The 13,300-nt window shown below is 39.1% G+C and overlaps 1 protein-coding gene across 3 annotated transcripts in view; it reads left to right on the top strand.

Annotated features, from left to right (window-relative positions):
• The window catches only part of LOC100692643 (leucine zipper tumor suppressor 2), a 45,282-nt gene that overhangs the window by 1,817 nt on the left and 30,165 nt on the right, over positions 1-13,300 (top strand). The window contains exon 2 of one of the 3 annotated variants that reach the window (XM_013276442.2): positions 6,383-6,513. The exons of the other annotated variants lie outside the window; for them this stretch is intronic. The gene's annotated coding sequence lies outside the window, so the exon portion shown is untranslated. The remainder of the gene's footprint in view (positions 1-6,382; positions 6,514-13,300) is intronic. 3 annotated transcript variants of the gene reach the window in all.

Here is a 13,300-nt window from a genome sequence, read left to right as displayed (position 1 = left end):
AAAACAAAAAACATTCCCTCTATTTTTGTTCGCAGCTCAGTCATCTGTAAACAAAAGGCCAAATGCTTGGAACAAGATAACATAGTAAAGAGCAAACAAAGCAAACAGCAGGGCGAGCTCCGGCCTTCAAACCCCCACAACTCTGCAGGATGCTGTATTAAAATTTCTTCTGCTTAAACACACAAAGCAAGGTCAAACCCGTACCTGAGCAGCTTTGTCAGTGAGAGGCCACACAGCCTGTTTGGATTGATAATTTGTCAAGTGATTTTTCTAAGCACATGGCAAGCTTCCCTCATTTCTAGAGGAGCTGCTTTGTCAGCATAAAAGAGCACTCCTGAGACTAAGACATATCCCGCATTCTGTGTTTTTCTTTTTTTCTCTTTTTGCATGATGGGTGAATCATGATTCTGGATGTTTAGGGTTGGGGTGTGATGACCAGTATTTTGCTTGGTTAACAAATCTGTGTTTGTTTTGTTTTTTTCTCTCCTGTATTGTATATGTTGATACCTATAAATAAAGGTGTCAGTAGGGTGCTTGAACCATCATTAAGGTTAGTAAGACCTCAGTCACACAGGCCTAGAGACCAGTTGGCGACCCCCCTGGGAAAATGTTACCTGACCCCGTGGTTGACGAGTGGTTGCTGGCTGTCCCTGCCAGAGAGGGTGTTGCAGTAAAACCTCCTTTGGTCATTTGCAGATTGCCACAGTTGCCTGTAGTTTGCATGTTGTTGAGTTTACTCATCCCAGTTAAAGGCTACATGTGGGAAAACACCTGTTACACCTACAAAAGTCCCAAAATCCAAGACTAGTCAAGCTACAGAAAAGGTTTTGCTAATTCTAATTCAGGCTTGCAAATACTTATGTGCTCATATAATGTAATCACATTTTTCAGCTTTTTATGTGATTATTGTGAAACAAACTATGAACTGTGTGCATGAGACACTGGCAGCCTTGAGGCACCGTATGTGCTGCCAGTTAAAATCACCCCAAGCACTAGAAGAGAAAGCACTGTTTTGATAGGGAGGTTTACCTTAGTGCGGTGCGCATTTGGTCATGCAATGTGTTTTCTCGTGGGACCACACCTTGTTTGTTTCTAGTCAGACTTGTTTGAATCAGGAAGGCTGAGCTGGAGGTATGAGTGTATATTAGTTTTAAAAGGCCATATTGTTTTTGTTTTCTTTGATACTTCTCAGTTGTGCTGCTGTGAACGTTGCCCTTGAGCTCTTTAAACTAAAGGTCGTGGCCCTCTATTGTTTGTTTTATGCTGCACAAACTGTCTCCTTGAAGGAATAATAATATGAGAGAAACTTTAAAAGACAAGGGAACAATGGCAAGATAGCGGGAGCTGTCAGGAACGTAAAAACATGTGTTGTATTTAGTCTTGGTGAGGGCCCATCACGCCACATGAAGTGCAGATTTAGTAATTATTGGGTTTCTTTGTTTATGCAGCGCCTCATTGTGTTGAATTTGCTCTCCTCTCACTGGTTGCTTGCTGTAATTAGTGTTGTTGCAAACTTTCCCACACAACAATGTTTTAAAACTGTCTGAAATTATGATGCTGGGACTTAGTGAGGCTTTTAATGCAAATAGCTGGAGAAGAAGATTGGATACAAGCTTTTATTAGTATCAACATTACAGAAGAAGGAATAGAGCTCTAGTTGAAGATCAATAATTCGCTGGGAATTATGTTTTAAAGGAAGACTTGCTGTGGGCTGATTTAAAATCCATGCTTTGTCGACTGTGTACAGATGAGCTGAATGGGGGTTTCAGGTAGCTGAAAGACTGCAGGTTGTTGAAGATGTTGACTAAACAAAGTGAGCTGTGACCAGGCAGCTTTAACTGTGTGCCCTGCTTTTTCCCACTGTTAGTCACTGATTTCTTATAGCTTATAGTGAAATTCCAAATCTCTTTTTATTGTGATATGATTAGATAGCCAGTGCTTCCTCCTCTGACCTACAGTGTATTTATAATCACTTTCTGCTTTTGTAAACAGTCCTTGAGCCTGTGTTGCTGGGCACACGTCTGTAAATGACAAGAAAGGGCAATTCTTTGTACTCTTGTCAGTTCCTGTATTTTTATATATTAATACAATAGGATGTGATGATAGGAATTTTTTTTATGGAAACCAGAACACCTTGGCAGGCTAAGTACGAGGACATCAACTCTAATCCAGGGCTTTTCTTGACTAAGACCTAGCTTTTGAGAGTCATACTTTCTCTGATGCAATACCTTGACTTCAGTTCTAATACTGTGTATGAAGGATGAAGCCGGGAATGATTCTTTTAGCTGATGGAAAATTACTTTTAGGGGGTTACGACATATATAAGCACGATTTGTTTAAAAGGCCTGTATACCTGTCTTTTTTTTCTTTTAAGCTTCAGTAAGCGAACGTTCTCTTACATAAAACTGATGAAAGGTTAAAGGATAAAACCTCTTTGTTGGAGGGTAAACTTCTTCTCAATATGCAGGAAAACTTTGTTAAAGTAGCACCAAGCCTGGCTTAAACATGGTTTTCCTGACTTTGTAAAATGAAAGTAATACATCTAAGCATGCAAATATGCTAAATTGGTATTTATGAGTAAAAGAATACATGACAACAGGACCAAAGTAACCGTAATTACTTTTTACGCCTCATTTATTTGCACTACTCTTATTTCAGCTCAGTGTCAGAGTAATTAGGTTACTGGATTGAGTTGTCATTTACACTAGTTGCTCTTCTCCCTGCTGTCGCTATGAGTACTCCTCCTCACACATATCGGCGTATTTTTTATGCCTTTAACTTCTCAGTGTGGTTCTTCATGAAGATGGGGACATGTTGCATGAGTTGAGCTGACGGGGGAGGCTTTGCCTGGCTTCCTTTTTTTTTTTTTTTTTTTTTTAACCACAGTTTGCAGTTGTAAATGAAACTATTACAGATATTACAGAAAAAGCTATAGATGTAGCAGGTGTTATATCCTCATGTCAAATAGCCTGACTCGAGGGTCAAGGAAGCAGACTCAGCAGACATTTCGGGTTCCCAGAGTTGAGCGATATATTTACACTGATATATTTACAGTAACCACCATTATATGTGAAACTGAACAAACCTCCCCCAAATTAACTTAATTAACAAAAACCAAAAAAGGTAACACAACACACCTCTATGTGAGAATCGCATAAAGCTACTATTCTCATGGCTCTGTATGGAAGGAAAATATTCAAGAAATCACTTTGTGTCCTGAAAAAAAACAAAAGGAAACATTCCTATGAAAAAAACATACCTCCTTTTGGGTTACCTTGTTGATGTCAGTCATGACATCATTAGTACTTTAAAAATCAGGATGTGGAGCGGGCCTTTCCCACACCTGACATACATGAAGACTGAGAACAAGAACCAATGTAAGTATGCACAAATGAGTTAATCTGCAACATGATAAACTATAAAGCAACATGGGACCAAGTATTTGCTTTAATCTGCTGAATGTTTGATTTTGACGTCAGCATAATGCTTACACAAACAAACCTGGGATACTAAGTGCAGCAGTGTTACTTTGACAATATCAAATCATAGCGAATAAACACATGTAGAGAATAATGTGCTTAATGTGCAAAAAGTCAATACTTGTGAGACGAATGGGGAGTATTTCAACCACTCATCCACTTTGTCACACCTCTAAACTGCTGACCCTTTGCTGTTAGCTTCCTCTACTTTTAGCTCTCCTATAAAGTGTAACGACTAAGAACCAGCATAGAATTCTGCCTAATAGACTGGGCCTATAGATCAACCCATGTCACTTTTTGAGTCTGTGCTATAGCAAGGAGTTGTCCTCATACACTAAACTGAGTCTTTTAGCTTATTGATAGGAATTTAAGGAGTTTCCTGTTATTTCTAACTGTTGGATAAATGATAATGTCTATTCTGCTTCAGTAACAGCAACCCAATTTAATAAAATAAAAACAGCTGGTTAAAAAAATGACATTTGTATTGAAAATTAGAATTGGAAAGGGTTTTTTTCCCCTTTGGGAATGGACCAGGGACCTATTTATGGGGGTACCAGCATGTCTACATTTGGTTCAAAATCCATAAAAAGCCTGAGGACTCTGTTTGGAAAAGGTGTTATGAATAACAGAGCCCCTATTTTGGCAGATATCCTAGATTTATTATATAAAAGATACGTGACGGGGACCATCATGGCCATGCAATTAAGTAATTGAGAAAATTATATTTATTTAAAATGCACCCCACAATTAAAATAACTTGCAGGTTTAATTTACTGCTGAGCCTTGTGACCTGAGCTCCTCTCGAGGATTTGGTTTGGTACTCTTAGCCAGCTCTGAGCTCTTTGCACAGCTGGACTGAACAGCTGTTTGAGGGCACTGAGAGGCAGGGGCTGAGGTTTTAGAGACCTCAGATGCCTGAGCTTGGGAACCAGACAGGACATTTTGTGGCCTTCTTTTCTGACTAATCTGTCCTGACACGACCAGGTTGTGTCTGTGATCATGAAATTTTGAAGAATACAGATTAAGATGGGGAGTATTTGGAGGATTTAACAGCAGATGAATGTTACACCCAGGCCTCCCAGTTTCTCTCCTTTGTTAAATCTCATGTGAATTTTTTTTTTTTTTTTTTTTTGCTTTGTCCCAATTTTCAAGTGCAGCAGCCATTTATCTGTGGACATCTTTTACCTTCTAAATTGCCATTTTTTTTGTCCTCCTTGTCTCCTTTCCTGGTGCTTTGACTAATGGCCCCATTTCAATGCAAATGGACCATGGTGCCAAAGCACCCTCCATCCATATTTTAAAACTTTTAACTTCCAAAACTTTAGCCAAAAGTTTTTCTTTCTAGAAGATTTCCCAGGACTTTTTTTATACCTGTACAAAAACCCATAGAACCACATGTAGTACAGTAACTTCAATATGTTATACGTCAACATGATCAACTTATGTTTGTGTATTATACAAACATTGTGCAACTAGGAAAGGACTTTAATGTTAATCTGTTGATTTTCTGTCTGAAAGAATAAGGCCTATTAAGCTTTTCAGTCTTTGGGGGTTATCCGTGTAATTTCATGCAGTCGTGCAAATCTAGCCATTACAATGTGAGACTCCCACACACAGTCAGCGTTTGCACTGGCATGGAAAAATTGTCCAGAGACACTGCAGAGGTGGATTGACATCTTGTACAGGTCAGACAGCATTTTATCTTATGTTATCGTTACCTCTCTCAGCTCCTCCTGCTGCTTCAGGCTGAAAACATGTGAATTTGAAGGCATACAGACATGGGCTGTTGGCCAAAAATATAAATATGCATTTACTAAGGGAAAAAAACACAAACAAAATAAAACACTGGATATTGAAATGGCTACCAATAACAAAATTAGCTTCACAGTAATAATCTTATTAAAGTGTAAAGACAAGTTTCAGAATACCTGTCTAAGAATATTTTCACAGCTTGAACTTATAAAGGTGAAACTGCTTGATTTATAAAATATTCAGCACTGAAGCATTGGTGTGGATGGGACAAAAGATGGGGAATGAGAGAAGGCATCATAAAGAGATGACAAAAGAAAGCCACTAAAGCAAAGACAGAAGAATTTAGAGCAAATGTTGTAGTTGAAGGAAAAAAATGTAACACATGTAGTTAGGCCCACAAGTGGTGTCCTTGCTACAGTATGTAAAACAAATATAAACGACGTTTAAGGCAGGAATTCCCACTGATTTTGAAATATGAATCTCCAACCCTGGACTCATGCTGGTGTCATGACACTGACGTCATTGTTTTGCCAGTATGCAGCTGTCAGAAAAACACTGTCACCAACAGTCAGTTGATAAGCTTCAGGGCATGTGATTCAGAGAGACTGGAGAAGCTTCTCGATTCCCTTTCGTAACTGTTTTCTTGATTGATTGTTTTGCCAATAAAATGTCTCAGAATGTCAAAAATTTTTAGTAAATATATTGATGTTGATCCCCCCCCCCCCCAAATAAAATTCCAAAACTCAAGCAGTCATTTTACCTTATGTGAGAAGATTTGCTGATATTAATAAGAGGACTTATTTGTTGCAATAATACTTAAATTCAGTTTCACTGTCTGGCCTGACTTTGGCTTTTTAAATCGACTGATCAGCCAGTGCTTTAAAAAAAATAAAGTCAGGGTTATTTTTTATACTCAAGTGTGACGCAAAGTGGACTCTACCAGTTTTTATTCTACAAACAGAACAGAGTTCATCCCCTGAATACTGATGAATGTAGAATATAAAAGCTCTCTCCTTTCAGTAAATTTCTAATGCGCTGTATAGAGAAGCAGGCTGAACCTCTCATAATTCTCTTCACTCAATCACTGCTCCACCGCTGTAACTGCATTCATTCTCTTAATCATCCCCAAATGTTTTTCCCCATCCCCACAGACTTGACCTGTGCCACTGCCTCCTTTCCTGCAGTCACTTTCTGAATGGGTCCCACAGTAGTGACTACATTTACAGTTTTGTAAACAGCCCTGATAAGATGCCAGAACGGCTGGGCTTAGCTTCCTTCAGAGGTAAGTTGCTGTCATCAACATCACTTGGTGACTCAGGGAAAAGTGTCCTTGGTGGGAGGGAAGGTAGGAGAGGACACTATTTAAGTCTGAAGTCACTGAATGAGCTACAAAGCACACTGCCAGAGTTCTAACAGTGTTTTACAAGCCCAGTGGGGATAGGTTATATATTTTATAATACAAAAGCTACAACTTGGTTTAGCTATTCTATCTTACTACCTTCTTGGAAGTGCTGCTAGATTAAGCAGAAATCACAATCATGATTGGTCATTTTATTTTGGTAATTGTTTGATAAATGCAATTAACTTAAGTTAATAAAATGCACAATATTAACTTATTACACAGAATTTTCTTGAGCTTTAACTTATTAAAAAAAGGTGGAGGTGGTGGGAGACCCAGGGTCACAACAAGGTGTTGTTGTGTTTTAAATCTTCTCTTCTTCTCCTCCAACTTCATCCAGGCTTATTTTTGTTTATCTAAGAAACATCTGGAAACTCAAATCTTTACTGTCAGCCACTAACAATTTGCTCTTCTACTGTTTGCTTTTTACATACATTTTCAGTCATCCTTGGTTGCTTACAGAAAAAGCTAACCCTTGCACTCCATCCTACTCGTTAGTAGTTCCTTTAATTTTCTTCCACTTAAACTTAGTATTTCATGCAAAGCCTTATGTGGGCAAGCTCTTGCTCATATATTGTAGCAGATCTGCTGAACAGTTCGCCTTTCCCATCATCTGAACAGTCGTTTAATTGTTCCACACTTAGTTTAAATTCAAAGATCACCAGATGAGATTGTGGTGCCTCAACTTTGGAACAGCCTTCCTCTATCCATGAGACAAGCTGAACCAGTGGTTTGATTTAAACATCAGCTGGAAACTAATTTTTTGTAGGTTACCTTCTCCTTAATTATTTATCCTCATACTTTTGCCAATAGCATGGCATGAATGTACATTTAAGTTGTATTTGTATGCACTCTATGTTGGATACACTTAGAAAGCACTTCATGTATGATTTACAAAGATTTAATTAAAAAAAAAAGCCTGCAAGGATTACAGAGACAAAGCAAGCTTGGGTAGTGCAGGACTCCCATGCCTCTGGAGACCTGCACAGCAGCCACAGGGAAACCACTGGAAAGTTCACACACAACTGCCTCAGTGTTTAAAGTGGGCCGGGTGACCCTGAGCGATCCACAGACAAATGCAGTTGCAGGCAACCATTATTAAATCTGCCTCAGGTTCATCTACATCTGCCTGTTGAGTTTAACTTCCTCTTGGCAGATCTTTTATGACCGAAGGCTACCTTTTAGTCATCTCGCCTCAGGCTGTCCTAAAAAGTGAATGAGTTTGAGCTTTTAGGGAAGAGTAAAAACACACCGTTATAAAAGAAAGGGTGTGTATTTATTGTTGTGAGCCAAAATCCCAAGCATTGAAATTGAATTAAATATGAAATTAAAGACCCAGGCAGATATTATAACTGCTATTTTATAGTAGAATCATGGTAGGCTAAATAATCTTTGCCACATGAAGTGAATCAGTGGTCTTCCATTAGTTATATTTGGGTATTACCATCCCAGTACCTCTCTTTCTCGTCACTCATTGTCTGTGTGAAATACAGAGGCTAACACTGCTCCAGTGTTTTGTCTGGGCTTCGCAATCACTGTTAGAAAAGATTAGTGTAGCTATATTAAATTGTTTGCCCCTGTCAGGGCCACTGGAGTTATCGACTTCCCTGGTGGAAACCCTGTATATATAGCCTTTATCTTCAATGTCAGAAAGACCAAAAAGTCCTGCAGCAGATTATATGGCACTGATCCCTAATCTCGATATCACTGAGTCAGTCCGAGATTACATAAAGATCTAGAAGCACCTGAATAAGCTCTGAAAATGCAGGACTACGTCTAAAAATGCTTGCAGTTTTTAAACAGTTAATGCAATACTTTTGTGAAATGTTTCTGATCCCATTTGCTATGAGTCTACATACTAACCACATGAGGTTAATTTGTCCACTGTTTTGGATGTGTGACAATAATGGTGACAATGTTGGATCAAGTGAAGAAGGCTCCAGTTGCAGGAAAAAACATTGCTAAAACCCAATTATTCAGGCCTACAGACCAGTCAGTGAGCCCCTGGCAACCACCTGTCACTAGGGAAAAATTATATTCCTCAACCGGAAAAAAAACCTTCCTGTGACTACTTTGGTCACTAGCCTTTATGCTGTTGTTGTGGTTTCTTCTCCATTTCCAGATTGGGAGTGCACCCTTTCAAATTTTATTTCCATTTGGTTAGTAGTCAAAGAATATTTGCAGACAAACGTTAAATTAGGGGCAATCTGCTATCAACCAAAGCAATCGGAAGCCACCGATAGCCAGCAACCACTGCCAACGAGGCAGCAGTAAGCTAATGCTAGCTTGTACATTGCACTTGTTCTAAACATGCATTGCATAACAGCATGTAGTCACTGTGAGCATGTTAACATGAGTGTTTAGCTCAAAGCACTGCTCTGCCTGAATTAATCTGCACAGAATTACAAAGATTCCTGTAAAATATTTCTCTGCTTAATCATATCAGGGCATCTCTGCATTGTAGCGGAGCTGTTGGATGTTGTTGCAGGATGTGGGGCACAATTTTGTCACATGTTGTCTGTTGCCTGAATTAAAGTTTATCCCAAAATGGCCTATCAGGAGAATATTTTACAGAGCATGTACACATAGTGTGTTGCATCATCTGCTGTCAGGAGTGGATGATTACGCAGTCTGAAAAGAGAAAAAAAAAAAAACCTTTAAAAACAACATGCCATATTCCCATGAGCAGATGTGATTGGCGGCGGTAGTTAGTGTGATCATGACATTCACAGCTGCTGCAGGGAGGCCCATATGTGCTGATGTACAGTACAGCCCTGCAGCATCTCTGACTCCTGCTTCTCTCCTCATTTTTTTCCCCTTCCCTTCCTGCTCTCACACTGTTTTTCTCCTCTTTCGCTACCACTCATTTTGCCACTCACTTACTCCTCAGTTGTGTCAGCTGGCTGTTGTCCGATTGTCATCCATCTCACGGCCTCTGACTGAGGTGCAGCCCACAGGCTTTCTCGTCGACTGGCCAGGAACATGAGAAAACAGGAAAAAAAATAATAAACAGTGCAGCAATTTAAGAAATGAATTGACGTCATTTCTGTGATCCTGAATTTTCATCAGACTGGAGTCATATGTTCGGATTCAGAGCCATGTACACAAAGTGAATATTTTCCACTTTTAAGGGGCAGTTAGTCTAAACCCTACTGTTTATGGTTAGGCAATAAAAATTACTCTGCAAGGTTTAAAAAATATGGTTTTTGGTTCAAATGCAACAGTTGCCACATTTTAGCTCATCCAGTCAAAGGACTGATAACCCTGGGATTAATTCGTCTGTCCTCAATTCACAGAAACACATGGCACATGATCATCTAATGGGTCTTCACCAAAATTCTGGAATAACTGAATTGGTGTCATGAGTTGTGAGCTAGTGAATCACTGAGTTTGATATATTTTTGGTTGATAACGTGACATGTCTCCACTGAACAACAAAATACATGCTACAGATCTAGAGTCATGCGAAAAAGAACATTTTCATTGAGCTCTTAAGTAGACCTGTTGAAAAATAAGTGCATCGTTGGTGCTGTTAAATACTGATCACTATAAAGTGTGACCACTTCTATAAAAGCAGATGTTTTAGGAGTTTGCTGGTCTGCGGCATTCAGATGCGTGTTAAGACTTTGCCACAGTCTTTCCTGGAGTGGATGTTCCAGCAAGTTGGACAATACAATGATCAGAGGAAAAACTCATAACTGACATCTCGGACTGTGCAGTCCTCAGTCACCATTTAAATATTAAAGTTCACAAAGTTACACCTACAAAAAGGCTGAAAAAATATTGCTTTTTTTGTAATGGTTGCCAGGACAAAGCCTGTTCTTTCTAAAATGGACAGACCAGCAAAGCTTAGGTCTGCAAAGCTGCATCTGGCCAAACCACAAGACTTCTGGAACAACTTTCTTTAGACAGATGAGACCAAAGTGGAGCTTTTCAGCCATATTGCACAGTGCTGCATTTGGAGAAAACCAAACTAGGTATATTAGCACAAACACCTCATAACATCTGTTGAGCACTGTGGCTGAGGGGTGATGATTTGGACTTGTTTTGTAGCCATAGGACCCTGGGAACCTTGCAGTCATTGGGTCAACCATGAACTCCTCTGTACACCAAAGTATTCTACAGTCAGGGGCAACATGATCCTCAGCACAGCAGTAAATCTACAACTGAATACAGTTGTAGAAAATGCAGTCAAAATCCAGACTTGAACCCAACTGAAATGCTGTGGGTGGGACCTTAAAAGAGCTGTGTAGAAATGAATGCCTCCAAACCTCAATGAACTGTAGCAACATTATAAACATTGGGCCAGAATTCCTCTATAACAATATGGGAGACAAAAAATGAGTACTTCAAGTTATTGTTACAAACTGTTAAGTCATGGGGTGTACTTAGATTTACAGAGGACTGCAGAGCCCTGTGAAAACTTTTTTTTTCGCATGTGACTTTACTTCCTATTGAAACACATCAGTTTCAAAGTCATGCTGACTGTCAGGAAAAAACAGGACAATTAGTGTCCTTGAACATGAGCAAGTAGGTTGTTTTATCTTGGCTCTTTCATGCTTTTCCATGTGACTGGGAAAAATTGGGTACACCCAGCTAGGAGGAGACGTCACGGCAGACCTAGAACTCTGTGGTGGGATTCTGTATGTCAACTATATATCTATACCGATAGATGTGATTGAATAACTTTTTAAAAATTATTTTGTTTGTTTGTTGGAGTTTGACCCCTTTACATCTTTAATTTTCAGATATTACAAATCTCTGGAAATGAGAAGCAAGTTACATAAACTGGAAATATTCTTTACCTAAAGATATTGGCCATCAGCCCACTTTTGCTTTCGTCATCTTCAGTTGTCAAGTTTGTTGTCATTTGCTTCATCCGCCCTCACTCAAGGTCACGCAAGTCAGGTTTTTATAAATAATCAAACATAAAATTTGACTGTTTCTCTTGAGTTTGAAGAGAAACCCATAACTCAGTGTAATATTTCATCCTTTGTCTTTTGTTGTTTCTGTCAGTCTCAAGTGAGTCCTGAATGGCAGAATTGTTGCAGACATTTATCTTGGCTCTCTTGAAGCCTCCACCTTTTCCTTTTTACATCTTCATTTAGTTTCCTCACAGTAAGAGGTACTGTGTGTAACTGAACTTATGTAAGTGGGACGACCCCCCTCCCTGAGGTTGGTTGTTTGGATATTTTTAAATACATTTCTCCTTGCTCTCTGTGTGATTTCTGGCCTGATTATTCTCCAGCTGGGAGGCCACGAGATGGACGACATATAAATGTACTCTTTTTAAAACAGGCATGCTTATGACTTATAAAAATATATCTCAAAGAGAAATCATATGCCTATGAAAGAGTCAAAAGAGGTGAAGGTTTTTGAGTCGGGGGGGGGCTGTGCGGTAGATGTCTGAGTGACTGAGAGGTGATGGGAATGAACAAGGGTGCAGATCAGAAGCTACGTGGGAGGTGGGATGCACGGTCAAGCAGGACCTGCGTCACAGTATTGCATAATAGCTTATTCAGACAGAGGGGAAGTGGATCTGGAGTAATGAACATGTGCACACTGTTTGAATACACTCTCATCCTGTCATCGCACTGCCAGACTATCCTCGCCTAACAAAAAAAGCGTTATTCCTTTTCCTTTCAGCCCCCTTTTACACAACCTACAGTGAAATAAGACAACATATTTTGGGGGTTTTTTCACAGGGCTGTGCAGCTATGCTTATGTATGTACAGATGCCCAAGAGGTCATTGAGAGCCAAAAAAACTTTGCAACTGATTATTCTTTGGTTTTCTTACTTTTGTTGACATTTTGTATAAGAATCTCTAAACCATTGCAGAAAAGAATCAGCACATCTATTGGTATTGAAAATAAAGCCATGGAGTAGTTATTGTAGCTTTTGTTTTACATTTAAAAGATCTGATCATAATAATGGAACAGATGTAATGTTTTATACTTAAACATTTATTAATTTTTTTCATTCCAATATAAATGATGACTGACTGTTTTTATTTTGAAAGGCATTTAATGGAGAGGCAGCTGTCTGTGACCCTGATATATTGTCACAAAGTATATATTTTCGCTACCTCTGCCACAATTGCATTCGAATTCTGAAAGACTTAATGACATAAAATTGCTTTCAACTGTATTTCAACAGATGCACAGCAATGAAAAGCATCTACTTGTCCCTGAAGTCTTAGATTTCACTTAAAGAAGGCAATAAAATATGATGCACCTCCTCATTTCGTTTTAACCTCATCCTCAGTCTCCACCACTCATTGCATGGAAGAAGTAGCTGGATTTTTCTCCCAGGAGGTTTTTAAAATGCAGGAGGATGTCTGAGGTTTGGCCTGGGAGAGGATCCTAAATGAGGATGTCTGAGAAAAATTCTGAGATTCTGCTGATCCACCTTCTTACTGTCCAAACAAGGCAGACATGCCATTTTTCCTCCTTGGATTCACTTCCCCCTCACTGCCTATTTTATCCACTTTAAACAAACATCTGTATGATTTCAGAATTCTGAACACAATGTTTCCAGTCTCCATTAGATGTTTCCCCCCTACATTTATACTGTTATATAACCACACATTTACAATTTACAGCAGCAGTCAAGTGAAAATCAATTACATGCTTTCAAGTTTATTATTACAGGATACTGTCAATATGTCTG

This window comes from Oreochromis niloticus, linkage group LG8 (assembly GCF_001858045.2).
Source record: "Oreochromis niloticus isolate F11D_XX linkage group LG8, O_niloticus_UMD_NMBU, whole genome shotgun sequence".
Classification (NCBI taxonomy): domain Eukaryota; kingdom Metazoa; phylum Chordata; class Actinopteri; order Cichliformes; family Cichlidae; genus Oreochromis; species Oreochromis niloticus.
The sequence above is the reverse complement of the archived record's forward strand: the minus strand, read 5'-3'. Positions and strand labels throughout refer to the sequence as shown.